The following is a 10,959-nucleotide window of genomic DNA, read 5'->3' as shown; positions in this document are numbered from 1 at the left end:
TTGCAGTTGACCGAATGTCGGCACGACATTGGTCCGGCGTCGAGGCGGCCGGTAGGACGAACCCTTGGTGTGGGCCCGAATGAAATCTAGAACAGACATTCGACTCGTGTCTGTCTTCTGCTCTTGCACGGCTTCGGTGTTATTACACGGTGCTTTCTCCTCTGCAGCCGCTCCATCGGCCTTTGACTCCTCGGCATTTGAGCCCTCTGCAGTTTCACCTCCTTTCTTGGCACCGTGTCTCCTAGAGCCGTCTGACCGCCTGGCACCCTCTCTCTTTGAGCCCCTTTTGCGGAGGGGCGCCAGTTTCACGCTTCCCGTCCTCGTTCCATCAGGCTTCGTTTCTTCTTGCTGCCCATCGGTGGCTAGTTTCTCGCTCTCTACCTTCCCATTACTCTGCACTACAGCTTCCTTACCACCGCTCTCCTCTATTTCACCGGTCGGTGTCGCCTGCTTCTGGCTGTTGGAGTCAGTTTTCTCACCTTCTTTTCCCGCTTCTTGTTTGTCTTTCTCCGCCTCTTGTTTCTCCTTCTCCGCCTCTTGTTTCTCCTTCCCATCAGCCGCATCGCCATTCTCGCTCGGCTCCCCGCTCTCCGAGATTCTCGACAACGCCTTGGACAGACAAACGGCCATTATGGCCGACTTGAATCTACTCTCTTGGGTGAATTCCGCTTTATCCATTGCCGAGAGTATCGCTCTAGTCGCGTCCAGCTTCCTCCGCGGTGGCATCTTCGGCTGATGCTGCATTTGCCGCGTCTGAATCTTGCGCCACGACATGACTGGCGCGCTAGTGGCGTCACTAATCTCTTCCGGCGTGAAGGTGTGAGTGAGGGCGTCCTTCTCAAGTCGCATGTTCGACAGCGTTCGCTGCAGATCGCGGATGTCGGAGTAGCGTCGAACACTCTCGAGGTGTTCCTTCCGTCGAAGGTCCTCGAGTTCGACGTCGAGATCATGGTCGTATTGCCTGTTGATCTGGTAGACCTTATTCAAGCTGCTCGTCGTCTTGGGGTTGGATCGCCTTCGAGGGATCTCTTTCGTTGTGCCCGACATCTTGATATTGATTTACCATCAAAGCACCAGTGATGTAGATAGCTGAATGGAACCCGATTCTCTAATTAATCTTGATGATTCTCCCTTGTCAGGTAAAGAAGTCAAGGTTTAGCAATTTGGATAGAGAGTTTATCCTCCGTAATGCAGTCGTTGGGTCATTTTCCTCCGTTAGAGTTTTCAAACCTGTTTTTTGAGAGATCGTAAAAAAAGGGAAAGACAGAAAAATAATAAATTAGCCTCCACACAAAACTTGCGCAACATGAAGCAGACAAAAGAGACAAACTTTGCAGATTTCCATGGACACGAGGCAAGAAAAACGTCTGGCATGTACGATACAAAAAGGCTGAACTCGATCCTTTAATTATATTATCATCATCACCATTATTATCCTAATTATTATCAAAACATTGTACAAATGTTTGTCCCTTTGGCATCGCTCTCTTTGGCAAAACGAAAAAAAGAATACGATTTAATAAAAATCGATGACGTGGGTAAAATCGAATCAAATCAAATCAAATCAAACCAAGATCAAACAAGTCACATTGGTAACAATTAAAGAGAAGAGAATAAAGAGCTACTATTGACACGATTCTCTCTGAATACACTGTACCGGTACAGGATGGAGCGTCAATCATGAAATGGAGAATAAAAATGTACAAATGACAAATTCTCTCGTCTATTTTCAAATGAAATCTTGAGAAATTGCACTAAATTAAAAAATGGTTCGGTCTGAAGGGGACGACGTATAATATCCTTATCATAGTTTGTGCCCGTTTCATGTAGTGATAGAATGGCCCCTGATGCATTTCATGCAGGACATTATGAATGATTTTTTTTTTTTTTTACTGCTGTAAATTGTGTTTCTTCGCTTTCACTAATGAAATCGAACAAGGGAAGTTAAAAAAACAAATATCGTCGAAAGAAACTGTGCAAAACAAAAGGTGGTAAGATAAGATACTCAAAGCAAGTCTCAGTAGTCGTTAGTAACAAGTAGGAAAATGATAGCGTGAATGGCCTTGATGGGTGAATAAGCGACTCGCGGGTTATCGATGTTGCGTTTATACAGTTGGATTCGCTCGATTAAAAGTCGATACAGTGCCGCGAGTTTTGTTCTCCGGTGTCACGCCTGAGCAAGCAGGACGGAGTATAAAGTCCGGAGGTTTTTGTGTGTCTCACTGATACAGACGTGAAGGTAAGCTAGACACACAGATAGAAAGAGATAGATAGAGGTGATAGATAGAGGCTGACAGGATGAGCAGAGAGAATGAGACAGACAGCCTGACAGACAGACCTACAGTCATACAAACGACAGGTGCCATTTTGTTTCGACGCGTGGAGTCTTCGTGTGTCCGACTCTGATCACAATTATGCTTGGCTAATTAATTTGCCTATATGTAATTCTACTTTAGCTTATAAATCAATAGTATGATGTACATACCCTAACACAGACACAAACATACAAACAAGAAAATGAGTTAAAGAGATCGTATAGTTTTGGTTGGGACCTCTATCTTCAGGTTTTTAACATTTTTTTTTTTGTGTGTGTGTGAGATAATGAGAAACCTCTTATGAAAGAGCATGTAATTCCAAGAGAGATTCAACGTTTATTTGATGAAAATGGGTTTGAAATGGCTGGAGATATCCAAAACAGACCATTCCTGATAAAAGGTGGGACCAAACTTTTATTAGGATCGCTTTGCTTTACTTTGTTTTTTACGTCTACGCAATTGTAGAATCGATTTTCATATGAGAACCTTTGAATTCCTCTAAGAATGGTATTCTCTGTAGTATTTTTGAGTGGTTTCCTCGTATCTCGCAAAAAAGTTGAAAGCCCAATCCTTATCTCCAACAACACTATACAATCCCTATACTTAAGATACGTAAAACAGTGGGGCCTTGCAATCTTCCATAAGTGGTAACAACATGGCACCTTGTTGCTTGATTCCTATTCAAAGCGCTGAAATCATCTACTACTACGTTTGTAAGGAATAATGACCTACCTGACTACGTCTGAAAGACCTCCCCTCCCCTCTCCCCTCCCCCCCCCCAAAAAAAGGTTTATTATGAGATGTACCATGTGAAGTGATAACTGTGGGTTGTTGAACAGGAGTATGGTACTTTGTCACCTTTGTTACGCCATGCCAGTAAGTCAAACTGTTGGACGAAACTACACAATGTCGTTTCGGTAGAAGATTTCTTTTTTCTCCATTAGTTGGAACTAGCAAAGTTTGATGATGTTACTCGTTATTGATAGAAACACCTTTAAAGGTTATTACCAAGCGGGTGGTAATCTTTTTGGCGAATTCCAACACAACTATAATACAAAGATAAAGATTCGGTAACAAATCTCCAAAGATTCCCTTTCTGGAGGGAAGACAAAACATATACACGCGAATTCCTCTTAGGGTAAGGTTTGCAAATATGTTTTCTTATACCATCGTAGGTTGTAAGTCTGCTAACAAAAGCTATTAGATATATACATCTATTAAAACATGTACATCTTCGAGCTCTTTGCAAACATTAACGCACGGTCTTCGACTTTTACATCATAAATCTTAAGTTCGAATCGATATTCTTTGATAAACCTTCTAAAATTGTGACTCCAATCAGCACAAACGTTTTGCGACTATACTCTGTTAGTATGTTATACGAGCGTCAGAGTGACATTATGGTCTATGGATTCAAGAGCGGAGGTACTTTAGAGAAATTCTACTTCTTTGTCTTTTAAGCACACTTCTCTCAGCTTCTATTTGTAGCGCGTGACATGCGGCACAATGTATAGAATATAATTGACTCGTTTTGATATAACCTAAATCCACATAAGGAGAAACAAATTCGACAAACCCTTTGATATCTGACTCAGCCAATGATTAGGAAACTGGACAATTTTGAAAATAAGTCAATATATTGAAAGTCAAAATAAAATCAATTTAGGCAGTGTGAAAATCGGAGAGGGGCTTCAGGCTGTGAAATTACGGTTCACTTATGGTATAGGGAAGCGCATATGATACAGACATATTATTGTGTATGTACAATGTCTACTCCTAATAGAAAGTGGAATACCGAGAAACATTTATACAATAACGCCAAGAAAAGTAAGCACGGGGTTCGAAGAATCCTCCGAGGATTTGTCGTCACGCGTGAGCGACTCGACTTCACAGGGAGGGCGACAGATTTCTTTGTTTGTGTTTGACAGGGTCGCGTGAAAATACAATGAGAGCATATCGACGCACTCTTTTCTACATTGATATCTAAATAATATGAAGATCGATGCCGCCTTTCATGGATTCTTTTTTGTTTTTCTTTGTCAGGCGGGGCGAGGGCCAGGCTCTGGAGGAACAACTGAGCTGGTGCACCAGCGACTTTGAACAAACTTAGAGTGGGTGCCAAAAAGTTCGACAGGGCTTTTTTCCGTCTTTTACGTGTTTATGTGTGTGTGTGTGTGTGTGTGTGTGTGTGCTATGTGGGTTGTGATTACTGAAGTTCTTTTGTGTGTGTGTGTGTGTGTGTGTTTGCGCTAATCTATAAAATCTTGCGCTCTATTCGTTTTGTCTCAATTTGATAATAATCGATTATCCCTAAGATATCACCGAAAAGATTTTAAGTATAAACAAAAATCATAAAGTCATCTAGCCAATAATTGTCTATTTCGCAGTGCTGTTAATAAGCCATGTTCTAAATACGGTTTATGTTTCTTCTTCTTCTTCTTCTTCTTCTTCTTCTTCTTCTTCTTCTTTTTCTTGTCTCCGTTTGCTGAGTTTTCATACAGAATTGAAGAACTTGCGTCTTTCTTCTTATGCCTACCCGACGGATATATTTTCAGAATCCATTAGAATTTTGTCAAAATGTACAGGGGTCTATGTCATTCAACATTTTGTTTTTGAGGATAAAGGGATGAACCGATTTTCATAATCTTGTCTAAATTGTTGATATATTGATTGATTGATTTTAGTTTATATTCCTCTTTGTGTTCACAAAAGTATGAATCAAACGTAACTGAGTAAAATGATTACTTCAATTACTACTATACAAAGATATTTTGTCAATTTTTATGTACAAAAATAATCGAAAAATAATACATGTACTAATAACATCACTTGCAACACTTGGAGTCATTATAAGGGCCAAAATGGGGCAAACTAAATCAAAAGAATATAGCTTGTATTACTAAGCCCCCCCCCCCAAAAAAAAAAGAGAGAAATGTATGTCGTAAATTATTAGATAATTAAAAGCAAAATGATAACCATTTATTTCTGGTTTCTGAGGTGTATAGACGTCTCCCATGAGAGTGTTTACACGGCAAATAACTGAAATTAGTCGCAAAGAGAATTTATTTTTTTCTATAAAGTGCGATTCTATAGCCCCACGTTCAATTAAGTTGAACTTCTTAAAATTTAGAAAAAAAAGTACAGTTTTTGTATGTAGATTTGGCAGAAGATATAAGAAATCTTGGGAATATTGAGCTTTTACAATAATATACGTTGCAAAAATACGCAAATGGAAATTACAAGAGATGTATATGATCTCACTATTTCGCAGGTGTCCAAAGTCGGCTCATATCGAAAACGCATGCACTGCCCTTCGAATCAAATTTGATTATCAATGTAATAAGCAACAACAGAGAACGATTTTCATGAAATCTTTATGTACGATCTAGAGAACTCCTATATCACTACTATTAAAATAAGTGAAACTTTGTATACCCAACTTTTTTATGGGAATCATATACTACGAGTTAGATCTTTACTCACGTATAACTTGAACATGTAATGGATATTTCATTAAGATTAGATATTTTGGAAGTAACTTACTAAGTACATGAGTCTATACTTACAACACGTCCTATGCACATTTCATCGAAAAGAATTAAATGGAAATAAAGATATATATCCAAGGGCATCAAAAAACCAAATGAACTTGTAAAATTCATTATCTGCAACCTTATTGGCCTCTTTGAATAAGAAGAATCAAAACGTGTGGAAAATCTGTCTAGAGGTCTTTCTTTTTTTGTTTTTGTTTTTTGAAGAAAGTATCATACACAGTAAGCAACTGCTCATACGTAGAGAGATAGACCCTCTAAAAGGCTGACATTATGCATAGTTACTTATTGTTCTCTTCCTGTTTACATCGAGATCTTTTGTGACTGCCTCAAAAGATGAAAAACTTAATCTTTTAAGAACTTTGTCTCAAAATAATATCCATTTGAAGGCACCTAAAATTGAACATCTAATGTAAATAATAGTTATGGTATTGTATTCCTCCATATTAGTCCACAAAATCAGTGCAATTACCACAAACAAACAAACAAACAAACAAACAACCGCTCACCGTGAAAGCGCTTTGGATTAATCCTCGAATTCCTTGTCGGTCATGGGTTCGCCAAGAAAGGCGTATGGAGAACTGTGAGAGTTTAATTCAAAACTCATCTCGAGTGCAGCTTCCCGCTGCTGAAGCTTTCACAAGAGCACGTTACTTACGTCACTCCCTCTTCAAAATATTCAAAGTTCTTCCAAATTTTATAAATTAATCGTGCTTGCGGTCCGAATTTGACACGAGAACAGACACCCTTTCCGGACACTCCCTAGTGACAAGCGGAGAAGCCTGAAAGTCCGTTGAGCGGAACGTTCGATAAGACCAGTTGCGAAGTTTCCTTAAGGTCGGCCCGATGTTTGGATGCAGCTGATCGATATCCCTTTGATTCGGTGGACCGCTTATCAACACCCCGATGGGCTAATCTGTCTCAATGATTCCACCAACAACAATGGCACTCGGAAACACTTTGCTTGGTTTCCAAAGTTTGATGAGAAGATTTGAGATGCCCTCCATCGCATCTCTCCGTCTTATAGCCTACTCTAATGACAGAAGAGTAGCAGCCATGACGAGGCAGACATCTACTTGAGGACTATTCCTGGTCCTCAAATTTATCCACTAATCGCAAGTTATCACGTGATGATAATACACCTGTTGTCAAGATTGTGTAGCTGTTAGATCCTCTCCGCTGAAGAGACTTTGAGCGTTTGACTGAAAATCTTAACGTCCATGAAAATGGATTGGCTCTATCCCCATGAAGAGATGGGAGTTCAGTGTTCCCTGGTGGGTCGTTTCATTATTGATTTCCCTTCTCCATCTATCACGGCATAAACACTACTCTGTTGTCATTGGAACTTGTTCAAAACATTTGAAAATGACCTCACGTGAGAACATACATACATACATACATGCACATTATAGATATATACATTACATGATACACACAAACATACACACATACCAACATTGAACATTAAAAAGGGTGCCCCTTCCCATAATGTTATGGATTATAGAATGCAATGAAATTAATCAGTGTAAATAAAACGTATACAGTAGATTAAAACAACTACATAGTCATAGACACAAAGATTGTGCGCTGAATTCTTGAAGATTGAATATAAGGTGGGAGATTGAGATTAAATCTGCTGAGACGTTATCCATCGAAGCATCTTTGTTTGGATTGATTGATTGACTGATTGATTGAGGTTTATTTAACACTTCGATACAAACATAACAGAAACAGACGACGTTACAAACAATACTATAATAATAATATAAAAGCATAGAATTATACAACATTTATAAGAAATACGACATATCAAAATAATTTGATAGTGTTGGAGTTTTTCATCAAGAGGATGCATTTTGACTGATGGATAGAGGAGGGTATAAAAATATAAGTGGTCAATGTTCACTTGATAAGATTATACAGGCCTGGTTCTAACGCATTGTGAAAGTATAATTGATTTTGCTGTAACGCAGTCCTTCATAATGTATAGAAACAGGTTATTGGCTGTTTTTCATGTTTATATATGCAAAAGACGCTCAGTCTAAGGGAAGGTGTATTCCATGTCTTGTTAATCATAATTAGTACTTTGCAGTGAGTGAACAATGATGTCACTGGCGGAATCTTGATTTGGAAGGTTTTTTTTGAGTGCAACATTTGGGTGTACCATTCCTTTTCATGGTACAGTTTTGGTTTAGATGGGGCTGCAGGTTTCCAATTGTGTGTGTGTGTGTGTGTGTGTGTGCGTGTTCGTTTTTGTAAGTATTCTTCGAGAGCAGACTGCTGAGCTAAAACGGGAAAGATACCATTTTGCCTGTGGTGGGGACTAACGGTCCTAGAACAGTCAATAGATTACTTCCAAGAACTTGGCCCTTTCTTCCCAGCTCCCTTTCTTTCCTCTCACCAGCACTCTTCATTCCAGCCCCCCCCCCCCCTTTATCCCCAAGTCAAAGATTTCCAATAACCCCCCCCCCCCCCCTCCTCCTCGGTTAGGGACGAACACCGCCCATACCAGTGAGTGAGTAGAGCCACCGTCTTTCACCACGTGTTCACGGCGCCAGTTTGCAGGGGGTTTGCACACGACGAAGGAATCGGTGGACGCAGTTTCCTGGCAACAGACAATGGACCACCTGTGGATTATTGACCACCTTGGCTACACTTGATTGGGTGCCGACGGTTGACCTTGGACAGACATAGAGAGTGGTCAGTGGTTCCGACTGGCCCGTCAGCAGATGATGAAGACTATGCAATAATGATAATTGATTCAGACCAGCACATAGCCAACCAGGGGCACGATGAGTCACCAGCAGCCAATAAGTTCCAGAAAAACTATTTTTGTTTTGTTTAGACAATTGTTATTAAATGTTTTGTCCCCCCCCCCCCTTCCAAAATCATCGTTGCAAGGCTCAATGTACGTTCGTGTTTGACGCCTCGTTTGATGTAGGGTGGGAAATACATTTCACAATGAAGGTGGAACAGGTTGCCCGCTCTCCTTCAGCAATCGTTACCAGGAAGCATACCATACACTCTCAAAAAAAAAAGGCGAACGATTAAATAATGCATGCCCATGATAAATAGATGAAAAGCTAGATATATCTAACTGAATAACTGAACCTTCCTCTTTTTCCTTTACTGTGTTTTTTCTTTTCTCTTTCTATCTTTCTCTTTACAAGAGAAATTACCTGTGTTTGTTTGTCGGTCTGTTTGTTTGTTTGTTGGTATAGGTCTGTATGTGTTGTGCACCTTTTATATTATATCTAGCAACTTGCTTCCTTGATGTTATTTAGTCTTTTTGTCCACGAGGAGATTGCTAAATACAATCTTAGCTTTTTAGCATGTTTCCTCCATTTCCTGCTACTTTAGTTTTAATTCAATTTTGATTTTCTTTTGTAATGAGTATTGTTAACTTCACGTATTTTTCTTTGCCTACATTGTATTGATATTGTGTTATTTTGTGTATGAAAATGTTTTGCATTGTTGGAAATGAAATAAACGAACTGAAATATACCTGAACTGAATCTTACTCTCTATTAGAGTGCATGCTGTGTAATTTATGCAATTAAAGTTAAACATTTTGTCGAATTATAAGAATTATACTTTCCTTTCTTCATGCGCATCGAAGTTTTTGAGAACTGACTCTTTTTTTTTACTCATAAAGGTAAACTGACCTATGATGTAATATTCCGTTCTTGATGTCTTGGTATAAATACTTGATAGAGGTAGTGGTTATTTCTTGTATATTTTAGGAAGAGTTTACCTCTGTGGCAAATCAACCATTACAGATTATGGTGGTGCGTTTTGGGCTAATTTTAGAATCTTAAAGTAAAACGAACCATTTGTGTATCTGATTTTCAATCTAGCTGAGAAAACATTATTGTGTGTGTGTATGTATGTGTGTGTGTGTGTGTGTGTACGAATAACAAGTAAGAAGATTATTCTATGTAACTGATTATGAACTCGTAAATTTGTTAATATGTTAATGATACATTATCTACATGATGCAAAGATGGTTGTGTAGGACTATATATACGTATATTGCATATTATATATCTCTTCTTTGGATTTAACATTTCCACGCCAACAGCTCCAGATTGAGAAAACCTGTGTGCATACGTGCATGTATCTTTTTTTAACTGTACATATAAATATTGTATACAGTACAGTTGTATACACACACACAATATATAGATAGAGAGAGAGAGAGAGAGAGAGAGGGAGAGAGAGAGATTATATATAATCTCTCTCTCTCTCTCTCTCTATATATATATATATAATTATATATATATATATATACACTCAGCAAAAAAAGAAAGTAAACATTTTTTCAAGTATCTATTTCTCATCGAACATTTGGCTAAAAGTTTTGGTATCATATACCATATTAAAGGTAATTTGATTGGCTATCAACCTGGTAGTTCAATAAAAAGTGAAAATTTACGCATGAGTGAACACATTTGTTTTTCTCTTCCAGGTCACAAAAGTAAAAATTGCAAAACTGAACTAGTTGCCATTCATGCTTAGGTGCTCTTCCATATAACAATAAGAACAAACAACAAATTTCAAACAAAAAGAAACATGAATTTAGTTTTAGAAATAAAATTGTGATCTCTATGATATCTTTAAAGCCAAAAAGATTGATAAAGGCTAAAAAAAGTGGGGGAAAATGAAAAATCTGTAAAATCTACATTCAAATGAAATAAGGGAAGAAGCAATAATTAACAAAAATGGAAGATATCTAGTTGTTGTTATTTTTTTCCAATTAGGAAATTGTAAATTATGTTTGCTTCTTGAATTTGTCTTATGGATTCTTAAATTACTAAATTAACAGAAAGAAATAAAGAAATTCTGTTCCTTTAATCATCTTTATGCATATTACTCCCTATGACATTTGAAGTTTGAGTTGACAGAAAATTCATATTTTCCCCCTTTAGTTTCCCACTTTGTTTTTGTTAGAGGTTACAGAGATAAAGAAAACGAAAACTTATTTTTGCTATTTCATTCATGTTTCTCATTGTGTAATACTGGTCTTTTGTTGTCATTGTTATCGAGGAGGGCGTTTGCAAATGAAAGATAACATGTCCATTTTTGCAATTTTT

The sequence above is a fragment of the Diadema antillarum genome, unplaced genomic scaffold (genome assembly GCF_040938485.1).
Source record: "Diadema antillarum isolate AM-2024a unplaced genomic scaffold, OU_Dant_1.0 scf00000103, whole genome shotgun sequence".
Lineage (NCBI taxonomy): Eukaryota > Metazoa > Echinodermata > Echinoidea > Diadematoida > Diadematidae > Diadema > Diadema antillarum.
This window is presented reverse-complemented; position numbering follows the sequence as displayed.